The sequence below is a fragment of the Alosa sapidissima genome, chromosome 1 (assembly GCF_018492685.1).
Source record: "Alosa sapidissima isolate fAloSap1 chromosome 1, fAloSap1.pri, whole genome shotgun sequence".
Lineage (NCBI taxonomy): Eukaryota > Metazoa > Chordata > Actinopteri > Clupeiformes > Clupeidae > Alosa > Alosa sapidissima.
In genome coordinates, this window is record NC_055957.1 from 40,730,447 (window position 1) to 40,749,759 (window position 19,313).

Here is a 19,313-nt window from a genome sequence, read left to right on the forward strand (position 1 = left end):
ACTATACCGTACCAGGACCAAATAATCTTGGTACCCCAATGTAGGGGTACTAAAAAGTTTTGGCATGGTTCACAAATTTTGACAATGAGACAGAAATAATTTTGTGCCGTACTGTACTGAACTGAGCCGTGCTGTTGTTGGAAGTGCCCCATAAGAGAACAAAGAGGTTTTTTTTTATTTATGTCATCCCAAAGGCTGTTTGAATTAACTGAAGTAGCTTGTGAGGTGCTGTTGCGTAGCTTGTAGACACGCCACAGGAGGTGAATTACTTTTCAGTAACTTTTCATTACACTTCACCCAACACACAGAGAATCACATCAGTGGTGTATTATATCGGTGTGATTTAGAATTTAGTATTGAGATCGATGTTAAAATACCAGTAGGAGGCCTTGAGACAAAACCCTCTGCCTCATTCCCTTGACCAACATCACTCATCCCATTCCCCCAGACACTGTACAGCCCTCGAGTCATGCATGATGAAAAGCATTTGCCATTTATAACACAATTTTCTGATTGCAGTGAGTCAGTGCTAACATGGCACGATTGGTATGGGTATCATCTTTCTACGAAGCAATGTGAAGTGATGAGACAAATAAGAACTAGATGAGGCTGTATGTTTTTCTACTCTGAGAGATAGAGAGAGCCTTTCTTTGTGTTTACTGTACATCAGTGTGAGAAAAGCAAAGGTGAGACACTGTGAAGTAGAAGGAGACAGAATATGAGTCATGTCTACCCCTTCTCCCACACCAATATTGACCTTCATCCTCTCAGTGTTGTGTCTGCAGAGGTGAGAAGGATGAGGTCCGGCCAAGTTCAGTCACACACGAGTAGTGCCTATTTACACAGAGATTTATTTATACTTAAACTTATACTCTTGTACTCTTATACTATTACATAGTTTAGTCATTTAATATTTAATATATTTAATCATAGATCTTTAATAATAATTTATCCTAAAAACCTATCTATGACCTACAGGTGTTTGAGGAAAATGTTGACTTAACACATTTGAAACAGGTTTCAAGACCTCTCCCTGTAATAGCCTCATTAACCAAAAGCAGCTGCAGTTGTTTAGGGAAGCAGGTTGTCTTGAGGGGGGAAAGCGCAGATACTATTGGCCATTAATCTAAACATGCTTTTGATCACCTTTTAGATAGTCAATCAACTCCCATAGATAGAGTTAACATACTTTGCATGACTACACGCTTCTCCGAGTGCCTTCACACACATATTGACACAACTGAAACTCTCACCGTCTCTGTCTCTGGACAAGCACTGTCATAACTTGTTAGTTAGGGTGATCAAAATCTGTCTACATTTGTGCCAGAGAGGCACTGGGAGCTGAGGCGACATGAATTGCAATCAAAATGGTATTGAAAGAAGAGCATATATATGTTTTCTCTACTCCCACACTTCTATTTGAAGGAATCCAAGCTCAGATGAATCAGTACACACACCAAAGAGTTTGGCAACTCCTAAGATAATGATAAATTGAGCATGACATATGGGTTGTACTCGAGAAGAATGATAATGTTTTTTTCTCAACCCCTCCCTCTTTCTCTCTTTCTCTGTCTCTCTCTCTGCTGCTGCATTATTATGATGACAAAACACAGTCACATATGATCTTGTTTATCATACTAAGAGGCAAAAAATGTTTTTGTTTCTCATTTATTTTATCCTTAGGGCTCACACACATAAGCATGCACTAATACTAAAACACAGACAGACACACACATACAAAGACATACAGGAAACACACAAAACCTACTCATTAAATACCCTTATGTAAAAACCTATGTTACCTGGGCCAGGACCTTGGCTAGCTCTCTGCCAAGCAGGAACATCTGCAGCCATTCCCCCCCCCCCCAGCCAGCCAGCGCTGGAGTGGTGTGACTGCCGATCGCTTTATTGAAATCAGACGGTGCGTCGGGACGGCTTGCGCTGCTGCGCTTTATCTCATCTCCCAGCTGCTGGGTGCGACGTGCAGGCTCTTTGATATCTCTCTGCCTGGATCAGTGCCACAGCAGCCCCACTGCCTCGCCGCTTGGAGGAGACTCAGCCGGCACCCACAAACCCATGAAAACCCAACTACACCGCCTATGGCTGCCTCAGAGGCTGCCTGCATGGTTGATGTGTTCAGTGAGGAATATGTAATAGGAATGTTTGTGAGACCATTCACAAAGAAGAATAAATAGATAAATAAATTAATAAATACATAGATAGATAAATGAAATACAAATAGAACCTTAGAACAAATATATAAACAAAACACATACATACTGTAAACAAACCACTATACATATTGGGAGGGTAAGAGATTGAGAGACCACGGTAGTTAGCAAGGCAGCATATGCACAACTGTAACTAGTAAGGAGCGTAAACAGATGTTCTTGACATTTAATCATTTGTTTACCTATTACTGGAATGCACATTGAATGAACACATCCCAATAAAAACAGATATAAACTAAATCTGATATATTATGGCAAATCCTCAGTGTTCAGTTGATATCTAGGGGAAAAAAGAATATATTACAGATACATTAGTATTGTTCTCTCTCTCTCTCTCTCTCTCTCTCTCTCAACAAATAATAAAATCTTCACCACACATTTTTTCTGTGCTTTTTAAAAAAAAATAATAATATTGGCCTTGATCTAGACATGAGAACTCTCATTTTCAATGTAATATTTTCCCTTGATTGAATCAATTGTGCATGATAATTGCATCTGTGAGTTCACATTAAGGCTGTTATTTCCAATAAGATGGCAATAGTGAATGGGCATGGGCCAAATGTGTGAACTGGAGTGTGGCTGTATTTGACTTGCGGAATTATACAGATGGATGCAGTGATGCCAGCAAGCATTCACCTAGTTCACTCAGATGGGGCCACACACATACACATAGACACATGCATACTCACCTGTGTCTTTAGCAGTGTGTAGGCAGTCTGACAGTGCATGTGACAAGCTCATCACTGTAGGGTGATCTCAAAATGACTAATTACTGTCACACATGCCACACTCCCGCACTCACAACTTCCCTAGTAGGGACTTATCAGACATCAAAAGAGCATGATCCAATGTCAAGGTCAATTGTCTGTGTGTTGAGTGAGAGAGAGCAAATGTGTGAGTGTGGTTTGGGATGATACATTTCAATAACTCTTGAGTACAGTCACTGACTGTTTAGCTGTAGATTTGGCTGAGCACATCATAACTAAAATATTCAGGTGTGATCATTTAATTAGACATTGATGTGAAAATAGCAAAAGAAAAAAAAAGAGAAAATGAGAATACCTCTCACTATAAATTTTCCACCTTCTAAGTGCACAAGTTCAAATCACATCAATAAAATGGTTCTTTGAGGCGTGGAATTCACTTTGAGTTAGTGGGTGTTGAGATTTCAAAGTGAAAGTCATTATCGAGTCAAACCATAAATATCCCGTTCTCTTTGTTCTCTGATGCCCTTGTGAGAAACTGAAGAACTCTCCTGAGATTCAAGTCTGGGTAAAGGGTAAAGGACTTAAAAACATGAGAATCACAGATCATCTTATCTGTTACCTCAAGCATTATACTGTGTAGTCCTGCTTTTACAAGTTCATTGTTCACACATACGCGACAGGTCCTTGGCACGGCTTTGCCTTCAGAATAAAACTTTGATTCACATTCAAATTTGCATTTAGGCATGCTAGTACTGACACCTCCTCAATAAAAGGGAAACAATGAAAAGCAAAATGTTTGTTTGTCCTTGTGTAATGTGGGCTGTCTCAAGTAGACACACTTGCAAGCAATGACATTTCTCCCATGAAGATGTACTTTGAATAGGACCCTGGCAAGAGAGCCAATAAAATCCATTTTTATTTTCCTCTAACATTCCATCTATTCATGTTTTAGTCTTCTCTTTAGAATGTTAGAAAAACAGGCTGTAGATAAGAACTAACACTGTTTCCCCTTTCAAAACCAGTATCGTACAAAGGCTGAGTCGTATGTATCAGGCATCAGTGCACCAATCATATGTATACTTCAAATGCCTCGTTCTGTAGGTATGTGCTCAGGCTTGGACGTATAGAGACATCACACGGTAATGGCCCTTGGGGTTGCCTCACAGCACCTCGTTGGAACTCCCTCTCCAACAAGCCTCCCCCGTCACGCTGTAACTTTCAAACACTGGAAAGTCAAACACTGAAAATGAAAATAGTTGCTGATCAATGGCTGGGCCCTGGGAGATCGTATCGGTGTAGATCCAGGGATGTTAATCTGGTGCTGCGGAGGGCGCTGAATGTCACCGGCAGCTTTCCTGCGGCTCAGGGAGGCGTGTGTAATGACACGCTAGGGGACGAGGGATCTGCGAAAAAGCCTACGATCACATGGCCCGGAGCCAGCAAGCTGATCCCCAGTCAGCCCACACAGCGAGAGAGAGAGAGAGAGAGAGAGAGAAAGATAGAGGGCGAGAGAGAGACAGAAAGGGAGAGAGACAGAGAGAGAGAAATAGACAAAGGGAGGGAAAGAGAGAGAGAGCGAGAGAGGGGTTAAGAAATGGAAGAGTGGCACCATGAGAACCCTGTGGGAGGATGGAGCAGTACAGCACGATGGCTGCTGCAGTCTGATGAGTGGGATTGTACGTGCCAACATCTCCCTCAGAGCATAAGCTAATTAACCACAAGACTGCAAAACATGCTCCAATCATGGGACATGCCACAGTTTATGAAAACATACTGTATATGTCGTGCACTGAATTGCAATGTTGACGGTAATATTTGTAAATGTTTGTAAAAATGAACAGGAGATTTTCTGTTGATTGCTGTTTCTTTGGTCCCAAAAGTGTGATTAGTATAATGCTAGTCACTGCCTCTGTCTCGGTTCAGCATATACAGTTCTGTATGAGCAGCAGTGTGGAAACCCAGAAACTCACACCACACCATCTCAGTCTTAGATTGCTCACTTGATTACCTATTGATTTTTTACAGCCTCTCCATTATAGCTATAGCTGTAACAAATATGGCGCTTTCTTTTTTTTGTAATTTTTTGCTCCTGGCAGTTTACTAAGCCTTTGAAGCCTGCTGTTTGCTAAACAGGGACCATATGATTGCTCACAGAAGCCTTAAAAGAGCATTAACGGTCAGGTAACATTTTGTGCATTATCAACAGTGATATACTGTAAGCACAAAGAATGGTTACTTCTGTAACCAACAACTCTTTGATAACTTATAAGGGTAAAGAAAGACATATGCTCTCTGCAAAAAAAGTTGGTCTTGTGGCACAACTTGCCCCATAAGAGGGGTAAGATGAGCCTAGGTGTGATGTAAGTTGGGCCAACACAAAGATTTAAGGTAAAACGTTTGTATTTTTGTGACGGGTAGGAGTGGGGTAAGGCTAGGGGGTCACCTGATTCATTCACCTGACGTGTCATTCACGTGACCTGTTGTAGCAGGTAGATAGCTACCGGGTTGCAGGCCCTTTGTTTAAATTGAATGGCGCGGCAAACACAGTGGTGAGAGCACTGTTTTGCGTGTGGATTTTTGGCCGGCGGTGATTTAACAGAGCGGGTAAGGTGAAGTTAAAGCCGTTCACGCATATAGCCGTTTAAGATGCTCACCAGCATTTCGTATCCGTCTGATTTCTACTCACAGTACACTGCAGTCATCCTGCCCGTTTGCTTCCCTGGGCTTTTGTGCAACATTATCTGCAGGTAGTAAAACATTTTCATTGCCTTGTTTGTAACAAACAGTGTCTTACCAACGAATGATTTTGTATGTATTTTAAACCGTAGTTCGCTTGGATTTGTTGGTTCCGAGCAAGAGGTCAGCCAACTAAATGCGTGCAGTTGCGGGGGATTTTAAAGAGTGTAGTGGGCAGGAAACTGATGGTTTTGTTTGTGACTTTCAGGAACGACCTGTAGCCACTGTTTTTCCCACCACCATTGATTGTGTAGCCTATCATGTATTGTGATGCCTTACCTAAACCGACGATATAGTGGTAGCTCGTTTGTATAGGTATCCTAGCTCATATCGATAGTACATCCATACTGGTATCTTATTTGATCTAAACCTATTGATAGTCCATCCACACTGGTAGCTTGCAGTCCTATTGATAGCCCACCCACACTGATAGCTGTCGGTGATCCAAACCTAGTCCATTCATACTGGTAGCGTGTTTGATTTAAAGCTTGGTCATTCATACTGGTAGCGTACTTGATCCAAACCTATTGATAGTCCATTCATACTGGTAGCGTGCAGCCATATTAATAGCTTATCCACACGGGTAGTTTGCTTGGTGTCTTAAGCTAGAGTAGCAGCGGTCATACTGGAGCTGTGGCATTAGGCCTATTTACGTATGTGCGTACTTTGTGTGTGAAACCACCTCCAAGTTGTGTTTGTTTTCTTTATATTTTGGATGATTTTCCAAACAGTACTTTTATGTTGCTGTAGCTTTTGAACGGATATCCTTTTTCACTACATTTGGATTAGCTGCCTGATAGGTGAAGAGAACAAGAAATGGAGAAACATCAACACGATGCCTTGGTAACGTTATTAGGCTGGCATTAGTTAGGCTACTGCAAATTTAACACCCTTGTTTCTATTAAACTGGTGTTGCAGTGTTGCATATTTAATACGTTTCATACACGTGTTTCAACACTGCATTTCGGTCGTTGCTTTTACCTTACCATTACCTTACGCATGCCAGTTATGTATCCACCAGCTGCCTGCCTACTTCCAAAACTCCAAAGCTGCATGCTGTCAGATTTGGTTCCGAGGGAACAAGTTCAGTGTATCAACAACACTCAATAACAGTTTATGTGATGTGTTAATCAATTAAATTCCCAACAATTTCACAACAGCTAGTTCTAGAGTAGGCCATTCAACTAGCCCGCTTGCTTACGACGAGACTCGGGCTGCGCAGTTGGCACCCGCTTCCTTATTTGGGTTTTGGGTTGCCAGGTTTTAGCCAATGGCAAAACGGTTGAAATTCAAAGTAAGTGATCGTGTATGTGTAGGGTGTATTTCATACACAATCTGGCAACCTGAATGGATCAATGATTTTAAAACGATGTTTGATGGCCATGCAAATTACGGGAGTTTTCCGGGAGAAATAACAAAAAGGGAGGGTGCTGGGAGATGACCTTGAAATACGGGAGAAACCCGGGAAAAACGGGAGTGTTGACAGGTATGGTTGGAACCGATATTGGGCAGAAATATTATTGTGTTGCTGGAAAGACTGTTTAAAGATCCAGATGTTCCACTGTCTTTTCTGTCTACACTAGAGAAGCAGAACGTTCTGGGAAGGTGCCATCCAGATGCGTGATCGCATGGTCGTAACCCAGAAGGAGATGACAGGATTTGCCAGCTTGGGTTCTCGGCCTCCAGTCGTTGTGCCCCCGTGGTCTCAGTTTCGGGTGATGGCAATAGTTCCAGCGGTGTGTGTAGTTACTTACCACCCATCCAACAGCAAGGTGCCCCCTTATGCTCAGGAGCAGGAGCTGCAGGAGGAGGTTCTATTGGCCCGGAATGGCAAGATGAAGTCAAGAGTGGGTGGCGTCATGCGAACGCTGCTCACTGAGGAAGGCTCGTACCGAGGGAAAGGCTCCCCTGGTCCCCATTATTACCCCATTATTTGCATTGCATTATCCAGCCTTTTAGCTGTCCATAGAGATTTCTGTCAGACCAGGGTGCAAGAGCAGATTGATTAAGGAGTTTTGCCAATATTACAGTTGCATGAAGAGTAGGACGAGTTCATATCATCCACAAGGAAATGTCACTTGCGAGCAATTTAAAACCTTATACCTTATAACCTTAAACCTTAAAGCAAACCTTATTAATTCTACTGGGCACCTTGAAGAAGGACAGGCAGGGTAATTGGGAGTCACTTCCAGAGTTAGTGAAGGCCTATAACAGCACTCTACATGCCTCAACAGGGTTGACTCCTTACTATGTGATGTTCGGGAGGCATAGCGGTTGCCTGTTGATTTAATACAAGGGACATGGGTTAATGAGGATCAAGTGAGTGTTGAGGAATGGGCACGGCACCATCAGAGATTAGTAGGGGCTTACCAAAAAGTGTCTAAGCATGGTGCTCAAGTGGCCGCACGGCTAAGGAAGTATCAGAAAGGGGTGCCCTTTTGCCCTTTGGTCCCTGGGGAATGGGTTTTGATAAGGACCTTTAGATGAGGGGATGGGGACAAATTAGCAGGCCGTTGGGAATCATTACCACACATAGTAGTGCAGCAGTTGCCCTCAGGAATTCCGGTCTACAAAGTACAACCAGAAGGGAGGGAAGGGCCCATCCGAATGATCCATCGGAACCGTCTGAGACCATGTCTGTTTCAACCAAAGACATCCCCTGCAGCTGCAACCTCCCCGGTACAGGTACCCAGTCCAGAGGAACAATGGCCACTTTGGGCCATTGGAACAACACAGCCATCCGGAGTGGGTCAGCCTTCTAATCTAGATGGGCACAAGGGACATTATGAAGGAGATCAGGAGGGTGGCTCTGGGGGGCAAGGCGCAGGGAGTGAGAAGGGAGGTCGTAGGTCACAGAGAGCTAACCGTTGGGAGCCTCCAGTAAGGTATAAGTAGAGGATTGGGGTTGTGGTCACAGGGACGTGACCATAATTTAGCTGGGAAGGGTAATGTATTGTGGTAGTGACTAGGAACTATAGGTGGGGAAATAGTTGGGTGACAGACTAGCCGGTGCTCATGTAAACAAACCAGGTGGTGGTGGATCACTAATGATCCCGCAGATTAGAGGGAGAGCAGCTTCACAGAAGATAACTTCTGATGGCAAATTTGAGGAAAAGTTGGTAAACCACCCTTCTTACCTAATTTGAGGGTGCTGATTCTGAATAATTTGTTTACCAAACTCAATTCTGAGTTCTAAGCCGCATAATCAGCATTTTAACATAAAATAGCGATTATTTTTGCTTATTTTTCCCTAAATTGGGTTGATTTCAAAAGTAATCACTAAAACCAAATAAAAGTGTTCTCTAAATACATGTTTGAGCAATAAAGAAGCCATACTATAGTTTATTAACGTATTTAATGGGAACATGATTACAGTTAACATGTAATAAACTCGGAAATTCTAATCAAAACACAACCATATTTTTATTGCTAACATAGTGAGTCACTCGTGGTGTTTAATGCATTTCATCACGATAACAAATTGCACAGATAACCTTCAACTCAGAATATATCCTACAGTACATATGAACTTAGATAGCGGGAATAAGCCTAATGCAGAACTGCATCTACCGTCAGCAACAACCGACAAGTAAAAAACATTTTACTTCTAGTAACACTGGATTTGGTATGTGTGCTTGCCTCCATACTAGAGCTTGATAATGTGCTCTTCTAATATGCCATTGAGCAGCATCACTTGTTGGTGGTAGAGCCTCCAATCCTCAACATCTAGAAAACAGAGTGGCTCTGTCATAGTGTTGTCACGATGCCAAAATTAGGACTTCGATACAATACCTGCCATAAATATCTTGATACTCGATACTAAAACGATATCCAAATCCTAAAATATCTGGAAAAGAAAAGACGCAGGCCTCCTCCAAGTCAATTTGAGTCATTTGTGTTGAATTTGGTGCACTTTTGGTCAATTCTGGGTTTTAAACTTCCTACATAATTATTATTTTTGTAGTCAGTAAAATAGTAGTTTGTGTGTAATTAAGTCCTTTATTGTTTGTTATAGCTCATTCATATAGTGTGATGTTTTGGCAATAAACTGCCTTTAACCCTTTAAAGTCATCATGTCGCCAGCGACATGAAAACGCACCGTCCGAATCAACGCGAATATCTCGCGATCGTGTGTGCTAGAACCAACAGTAGCAATGGAAAGAGCAGGGATGACACTTTCAAATGATACCATGGTTGGGTGTGTAACCTGTCGGGATCGCGAAATAAACAGTTTCTTAAAAATACAGAAAATTAATGTGTATTTTTGGAATTTTTATTTAACATTCCATTGTAATCGATCAGGTTTTCATCACATATCTCCGCGAACGAACAATATCAATGGAAAGAGCAGGAAAAGCACTTTCAAATGATACCATGATTGCGTATATAACCTACCGGGATCGGTGAAAAATAGGCTACTGTAAAAAATTTATTTGTGTTTATGGAACATTACATTGTAATCGATCGCGTTTTTATCATGATGTCTAACATAAACTCAACTAACATAAGTAAAACATTGCCATGAATCTACTAGGCTACCCACAAAATACCACAACACTTTGCTTACAAGGCAGTAATCTTGACCAATCAGAGCATGTAAACAACCAGGTCAAGACGGAAGTTCCACTCGGCAGCGCTCAGGTTCATCCGCGGGGGTTCATCCACTTTCCTGCATACTTCTTAAATGTGCTGCAGTCAGATGGGTGTCCTAAAGACATAACTAGATCTTGAGGATCTATTACCAGTGTTGAATGAGCAGTTTTTGCAGTGATCACTACTGGACATTCCACATTGCTAGACAGCACTTGAGTGAGGATAGACTTATTTCCACTTCACAAATAACCATCGCTATCTGCAATAGCTACAGTACAGTCACCTACTATTCTATCAATTTATTATCAAGGAATCTATTTTGCTTCTAAACGTCATACTGAATTTTAGCTATTATTTCAATTTATATTTTAATTTTAGCTTATTTTCATTTGCTACTTGAGGGTCATTGGGGTAATTCCTGTCCTATCCTACAACATATCTGATACATAAAGAGTATATTAATACCTTATTTTTTGCAATTCCTATGATATCTGATGGCAAAACCAAAAAGTATGTGAATTATGCTAATTAGCAAGCTTAAAACTCAAAATTGAGCTTGGTAAACAAAATATTTGAATTCAGCACCCTGAAATTGTGTGAAATAGCCCCTTTACCGACTTTTCCTCAAATTTGCCAACAGGACTTTTTCTGAACGTTTGTTAGCTATCTCCTCTCCCTCTAGATGGGCTATTTTGCCGGCTAGAGAAGCACCTGTCCGCGGACCGGCATCTGGTTGAGTCCTGAGAAGGAGAACAGACATGATCAGGGGACGCCACTAGCTGTGACGACACTGGGTAGGATATGTACGGTGGCCTGGAAGGGCAAAAAAAAAATTACAATGGTAAATGACTTGTTTACAAGATTAAAAACAAATGTACAAGTTTTTACAGGTTTTTTAATAAATGTACAATGTTTTAAGCAAATGTACATTTTTTTTTTAAACAAATTTACAAGTTTTAAACAAATTTACAATGAGTGAACACATTTACAAGTTTTTAAACCAATTGACAATGAGTGAACAAATGTACAAGTTTTTAAACAAATGTACGTTTTTTACGGAAAGGGTAGGTACAATAGACGGAAATGTGGTCTATCAAACACTTCACACTTGTGCCTTCTTGTTAGCTAAAGTGTATTGCGAATCCGCTATTCGTCAGATAATTTATTACTTTAATCGAGGCCATTCTTGGTTTCATAGTTGACATGATGGCCACCTTGCATGGGGTTAAGATTAGTCTGCGCGATTTGAAAAACAAACTAAAAGAGGCTGGACTGTCTCGTCGCAAAGGATATTCCCCAAGGAATATAGTGAGGAGAGTGATCAGGCTGGAACTTCGTGGGCCAGGGCAACTTTTTGGCTACAGAACAATGTGGCAAGTTCTGAAGCAAAAGTACCAGCTGACAGTTAAACGGGATGATGTGATGGTACTCCTACGTGAGCTCAATCCTGTCGGATGCGAAAGGAGATCGCGGAGGAGGTTTGTCCGAAGAACATACCACTCCATGGGCCCAAATTATCTCTGGCATGCAGACGGTTATGACAAGTTAAAACCGTTTGGCTTGGCCATCTCAGGGTGTATAGACGGGTTCTCTCGGAAGGTGCTGTGGCTGGTATTTTGTCCAACAAACAACAACCCATCTGTCATCGCCGCTAATTACCTATCATGTGTGCGATCTCTTGGGCTGGTCCCAATGAGACTGCGGACTGATTGCGGAACAGAGAACGGCACCATGGCAACAATTCAGTCCACCCTACGTCACCAGCACACTGACCACTTCTCTGGTGCATCCAGCCATATGTATGGCACATCCACTAGCAATCAACGAATTGAGTCATGGTGGTCCATATATAGAAGGTCAAGGTATGTGATGTTAAATTCAATCCCACTTCCCTCAATGTTTTTCCTAACACAAAAATACTCCAGTTACGAAAATATGTCTAGAACTATATGGACTATATGGATTAACCTACATTTGCAAATGTAGGTTAATCCAGAGTAGCCAATGTCTAGGTTAACATATAGCCTAGCCTACTTTTAGGTGAAATAACCGATTGCATGAAATAAGCCTTTGTGACATTTGACTTTTTTTTAAAAATGGGTCTGTACCAGTGAAAAAAAAATGACGTCCCAAATTAACAAACATACCTAAGTGAACATGACCGAAAATTATGTGCCTTTTCCTCTGCAGGCCTATAGCCTACATTCAATAACATTGCTGACCAGTTGAATGTATTCCTTTACAGATCTTAATTCTGGATGGAATTATTTGCAGACCTGAGAGACTCAGGACACTTCAGTGGTAGTCACGAAGACCAATGTGTCCTCAGGTTTTGCTTTAATGAAGTTGTTCAGAGGGACCTTGACGAATGTGTGGAACTATGGAACACTCACAGGATTCGCCTATCTCGAACTGCTTCTTGTCCTGGAGGAGTGCCCAATGAGTTGTTTCACCTACCACACAGGTAATGTGGGTGGTGGCTTACTTCCCTATAACTTTATATTTAATTTCTGTCAAATGTACATGGATTTTAAAGATACACATCTCAATTTAGATTTGGCTCCAGAGACTGTGGCTTTGGGGTTGACCTGGAAAAACTGGATGCATTTCCAGAAGCAAATCCATCTCTGCCTCCATGTGGTGATGCAAACATTCAAGAGTACTTGGAATATGTAATGGAGCACTTCCAATTACAGCGGCCAGGGAACTGGGAGTCTGCATCAGAACTATATCTACGGCTCAAAGAAATTAGACAGCTGTAATTGCACTATTGACTGTATACACAGTAAAAATCAATTAAACATAAATGTTTACAAAACCATTTATTTGATTATTTCCCATGTTATTCTTACAAATACAACAACGGTCACGTTGCCCACCATTTGTTTGGCACTGGACACTGAAATCAATTCTCAAACACTGCAGGCACCCTCACCCTCTCTCTTTCTCCCTCTTACTTTAACATATTCCCTCCCCTTTGTCTCTGAAATTCAAAGACAAGATTAGATGAGATATTTGCCGTATTATAGAAGATATAATATCTTAGAGAGGGATGAAGATATATTAAACATATATTTCATATTACATATACATAACACATTTCATTTGAAGACATTCACATAAACTCCATTTTAACATTACAGTAAAAAAGAACATTGTTTACTGTTCCTGAACAGGTAAATGGGTGTATAGCTAATACAACCCTAATTCGGTTTAGAAGCAGCCAAAACCAGGAGCGTTCTGAATACCAAAATCCATATTGGATTTGAAGAGTTTGAAATGATCTAACTGTGGCAATTTCATTGTGTTAGCACACGTATTGGCCATTGGATATGGTGAATCTTCAATGAATTCCAGTTTTGACTGCGGGATCAGCCCAGATGGGGAGAGAGAATTCAGTCCAGTGGCAAACATGAGCACTTCTTCCACTGATACAGCAGCCAGGCCTTCTATAAATGAATAGAATTGTTTACAAATATCCTGGTCAGTGTTAAAAAGTTGAATTAAGCAATCTTACACGAGATGGCGTTCTTGATTGTCATTATTGGCACTTGAATCACAGGACTTAGGAACTGTACAATCGCAAGCGTCGAGTTCCTAAGTCCTTTGCTTCGCGTACCAATAATGACAATCAAGAACGCCATCCCGTGTAAGATTGTGATTCAATAACACAAACAATCTTCATTATCAACAATATTGTACAATATTTTCATACTATGGGTTAATTTGCCCTCAATTTCAAGCTTTCTGCCCGAGTTGGAGGCCAGAGAGCGGACAAAAAAATGAATCAAGTTTGCGAAGTTACTGGGCGTAACAGTTGAACGTTGTTTAGAAACTAGGCTCATGACAGTTTCGGCTAGTTAGCGTAGCAATACTTTCAGACACTGTGTGTAATTAGGCACGTTCTTCCTGTCCGTTCTTTCATCAGGCATTTTAACACGCTCTAGAATGGGAATTGACCAATCGGAGTGCTTGCATAAACATGTGTGTTATTGAATTCCTTATAAATTACTTTTACTAAAAATACAGTGTACTTTGCACTTTGTTTTTGCAAACCTTGACAATCGAGGAGGTAGTCAGCCCAAAATCCTAGGGTTCTTCCCTCTCTGGCCCTCCTGTTGCTCCCCAATGGACTTAAGTCTGGTCTGAAGAGATTCTCCAGTACCTCAGCAGTGAGCTGCTTTTCTACGTAACACAGGACGGGGGACAGCAGTGTTGGGTACTGCTGCAGTGCAGGGGTGCTGGAACGAGTTTCAAAGTGCAGGGGCCAGATAACGAACCCCCCCCCCCCCCCCCCAAAAAAAAATAGCCTGCGCTGTATTTTGTCTTGCTTGGGCATACAAAATGTGTGCGTTCGTAATAGCCTACGTAATTCTGCTTCATAAAGTTGAACAAACACATGCGGTCATTTTACAGATAAATAGAAATAGCCTATGCAGTTTACCCCATAAACTGCATAGGCTATTTCTATTTTACTTACACACGGGAGATTCTTTCTCTGGGCTACTCGTAGCTGAGCAGAGTTGGGTGCAACGCGTCAGTAATCACATTACAGTTCCTACAGTGTGCGAGCAAAGATATTCAGAATTCTGGGAGGGTGACAAGAATATTGGCAAAAAAACAAAACTCATCGGAGAAGGCCATTACCTTACTACTGAGCGGAAAACAGTGCACAACTAACTAGCTAATGACTAGTCTGAAGTCAATCACACCACAAATTGATTCCAAAAAAATATCAGGGTGTTACAAGCTAGGACTGCCACTGTTTTCAGTGTGAAGAAGAGCATCTAAGGCTATTAATGACAGAAGGAACGCAACTCGCAAGCGCACTTCACTCAAAGCAGTTCAATGTTTTGCAAGTTGTGTGCATGTCACCATTCAACTTTTATGAAGGAGTGTGTGCGAGCTGGGCAACAACACTTCCACAAGGCAATTCGAACTTGCACAATTTTTAAAAGCACTAGGAAGTGCCATGTTCATTAACTTTTGAAGGGAGAGTAGCTATCTGTAATAAATGCCTTGTAGGCCTACAGCACAACTTGGTTTGGCCTAGATGCTACCTAATGTTTCACAACTGTAATTAATTAAATAATAAATAAAAGGGGACAATATCTATAATGTCCATAGAAACATTTCAACGCAGTAACGCAAAAGTAGCCTAATGTAAGTTGTTAATCCTCAGAGAGAGAGTAAAGAAGTCATGCCATAAACACCGAGCCACCTGCAGGCGCCAATAGCTACAGACGCTAATAATTTCAGATACAGTATAGACCACATACACATTTTCCAGGGGTTCAGCCCCGCATGTAATTTCAAAAGTGGACAGTCTATGCTATTTGAAGTTAAACAAAACATACCGTATTTGAGTGCGGTTCATGACGCTGCTTATCAAAGTAGACGCAGCAGGTCTCTTTCAAAATGTCCTGTTATAATTGCAGCTGCTTCCAATTATGTTGAATATTTAGAAAGTAGCTTACATGACGCCATTTGTGAGCTTCTGGTAGAAACTTGCTAATTAACTAAAGCAAGACTTGAGTGATATTACACAAGGCGCACAGAAGTGAATTAAATGAAATAGGTTAACATGCTTTATTTGAACATTGCAATACCCACCCAACAAACCCAGAGACGGCTTAGTAGATGTTTCGGATAGATCTTGTCACCTTGTCACCGATTAATGCAATAAAAGCAGTATCATCATAGCAGTATTATCATATCATTGATAATCGTTCACATTTTACTATACGCTAATGACAACCACAGCCCCTCAGCTGGATTTGCAGAGGAGTCTCCAAAGTACAGGGAGACAGAACGCGAATGACTTGAGTATGAACTTTTTGAAAAGGGAAAAAAAGATGAAGACAATTGAGTAAAGGGCGAGGCTAGAGTTGGAGGAATTGTGTCTTATTGCTGTAAAGGAGAACGCGAGAATGACTGCCGCTGACCCACGTAGACTCACAAGTAAGAAGCATAAATCAGCCTTAAACTGCATTAAGATGTCCACACGAAATGCAGCCTCCTTTTTGTTATATTAGATGTGGGCTACTACCGCTATAATGGTTCACACCTCTCCGTTTTTTGCGCGGAGGTTTTTTTTTTTCCCGTGGATGATTTTGTTTATTAAAAGATATTTTGAGCCAAAAGTGAGGGGGCCATTGGCCCCCTGGCCACTGTGCTTCCGGCACCTATGCTGCAGTGCACTGTACCATCCAAGAGCTGAGAGTCCTGCTTTAAACCTGAAGAGAACACGTGACAGACAGATTATTTTCCCAATTTACATGTCACTAATCTGCATGCAAAATTCCAACAAACAAAGAAGCAAAAAACATGTCCATACCTAAACTTAAAGTTAACAATGAATGTTTTACATAGATTAAAGAGGAACTATTCAGCAATTTTAGCTCAATTTACCTTCCTACCTTATCTAGCAGGTCAAGAGTCATTGGGATGGCGGAATTCATACATCGAATTCGTTCTAAACCATTTTTCTTATCTTTTTAAGCATGCTTTCTAGTCAGCTTCCTTTAATACCTGTCAATCGCACACACGTTGCGGTCAATGATAAACCATCTCAGGAAGTCGGACACAATGGTCATCTTGTCCTCAAGGGACATCACAGATCTGAAGCATCCTGCAGTCTGCAACATGGTGTGGTGTTTAAGAGTACAGTCTTGCAGAAGTTCCATGGAAGTAGCACTCTCAATCTAGAAGACAGAAAAGACCAAGAAACATGGAGTATACACACCATTTCTACAGTATCTCTTCAGTCTCTTTTGATCCCATTTGTGGTCAAATCACATAATGGAAGATACAGTACATGTATACAGTACATGTGCTCATAAATAAATCATGCCCTACATATAGCTTTCAGCAGAGCCATATAGAAACAGAGTTGCGACAGTCATTGAACTCATCAGAAAATGTGGAATTATAGCCATGTATAACAGAAACCGCAATCATCTTCCCTGCCATGTAGTACTCATCCTCCCTGACAGCTGCAAATTAAAATCATTCATTCATTTTCAAAACTACGACCAGGTTTCTAATGACCTATAGACCTGTTGTTCAAGCTCACCACATGCAGCTCATAGGAAGAAGAATGAGAACATTTCAAGTGGGCCTCGCTGCGGAACAGATGGGTGGGGTGCATATATTCCCGGGATAGGAGGAACAAAATAGGCCAAGTTATGGACAGGCAGCTTAAAGCAGACCCAATGGGGCATAGTAAACTGAAACTGAAAGTAAGGAGGGCTATGGGTCATTTTGCGCCGGATTTGTCCTTTAAGACAACTAAGCATAAATTGAAGTGGTTGGTGACCGGAGCTATTTAAAAGTAAAGGGGAATATAAATCATATAAATGTGTAAGTACAAAACCATGCATACCCTTTGCATTATAGGTAATGTAACGATGCCCTTCTGGTCCAGTGAAAATCGGGCGATCTTTCAGATGGCTCATTAGGAGAGTTAAAAACTCTCGTTTTGGACCACCTGTATCAACGGGATCTTCAAAAACACCAGAGTCATCGGTGAATCTGACTAACATGTCATATGTTTCAGAATATGTGGTACGCTTAAACCAGGGATGTCAAACTCAGACCTCGGGCTGCTTATTTGTGGCCCGCGAGGTCATTATTCAATCTGTATTAGAAGTGGCCCGCCGCGTAGTTTATACAACGCATCCATATCTGAGCTGGCCCGACAGTATTCTCTTCAGCGCATCCGTGTTAGAGCTGGCCCAGCACGCTATTCTATTCAGCGCATGAGCGCAGCCCAGGGCAACGCAGCCCATCAAGTTGCTACATACTGTACATCGATAACACTTCAAATCCCAAAATGCGTTCCATCGTTAATGTCGCCTTTTCTGTTCATAAACAAAACACGTATCCATGCAACCAGACAAACTATCAACGAAAATGGCGAAGCGAAAGATTGATAATCGGAGCTTTCAAGATAGGTGGGAAAACGATTATACGTTCATATTATTCAAGGACAAACCCGTTTGCTTGGTATGTGGATTCACCGTAGCTGTCACTAAAGAGTACAACATAAAACAGCACTATGAAACTAAACATGAAGACAAATACAAAGATCTGGATGCGAAGCTTAAGCTACAGAAGGTGGGAGAATTGAAAGCAAGTCTGCTTTCAAGGCAGACTACCCAAGCCAAGTTACAAGTGATGATGCTGCAAAAGCGAGTTTTACTGTTGCACAGGATATCGCGCAAACAGCACGGCCATTCTCAGAGGGAGAGTTTGTTACCTGTTAATAGTTACAATTACAATTTTGATAATTGTTACATGTTATTTACAATTTTTATAGTTCACCTGCAAAAAATAGGCCAATATATTTTTTCTATTCAGATATTCAATATATTTTTTCTATTAGGCTATATTCAGAAATGCCTGCATTCAATTTTTTTCTTGTGTGTATATAGTTTTAATTCAATAAAAACATCGGTTATTCAATAAATGTTGCGCTTGGCCCGTGACATACTCCCAGTTCTTAATTTTGGCCCCCTGTGAATTTGAGTTTGACACCCCTGGCTTAAACCCTCGGAGTGCTCCATCCCAAATGTTTGATCGGCAAACGTTGAACCGGCTGACTCTTCCATGATCAATAGTTTGTGAAAGATCATAGATGATATCCGGTACTGTAATGCCGGAGTCCTTCCTACAGTTACACAAAAGGGTCTTGCATTGGTGAAAATAGCAAGCAACATAAAATGTAACATTTTGTGATGTGAAAGGCTACTTTGACATGTAGGATTCCATCTTTGTCCCCTCAATATACAGACATGCTAGACTGCCTGTACACCAACATGGCTGACTTCGCATAGAAGTGGGCTTAATTGACTAAGAGCCTGTTTACACTTCATTGGAATGTGTCTTGAGCTATCCGATCACAAGTGGTCCGCCGAGATGCATAGATGTTTACACTCGTGTTCTTATATCAGATGTTTACACTCGTGTTCTTATATCAGCTGATCAATTGAGATTGGATGTGCATTCTAGAATTTAATTTATTTTACTGAATTACACAAAAGGT

General features: G+C 41.2%; 2 long non-coding RNA genes across 2 annotated transcripts; both read left to right on the forward strand.

The window, feature by feature from the left end:
- Positions 1 to 5,365: 5,365 nt before the first annotated feature.
- LOC121706701 lies at positions 5,366 to 5,822 on the forward strand. The gene is made up of 3 exons (XR_006031108.1): positions 5,366 to 5,542; positions 5,627 to 5,685; positions 5,767 to 5,822. It is a non-coding gene; the product is annotated as an uncharacterized LOC121706701 (long non-coding RNA).
- A 6,426-nt stretch (positions 5,823 to 12,248) lies between these two features.
- LOC121706710 lies at positions 12,249 to 13,088 on the forward strand. Its single transcript, XR_006031115.1, has 2 exons — positions 12,249 to 12,731; positions 12,822 to 13,088. It is a non-coding gene; the product is annotated as an uncharacterized LOC121706710 (long non-coding RNA).
- The last annotated feature ends 6,225 nt before the right edge of the window (positions 13,089 to 19,313 follow it).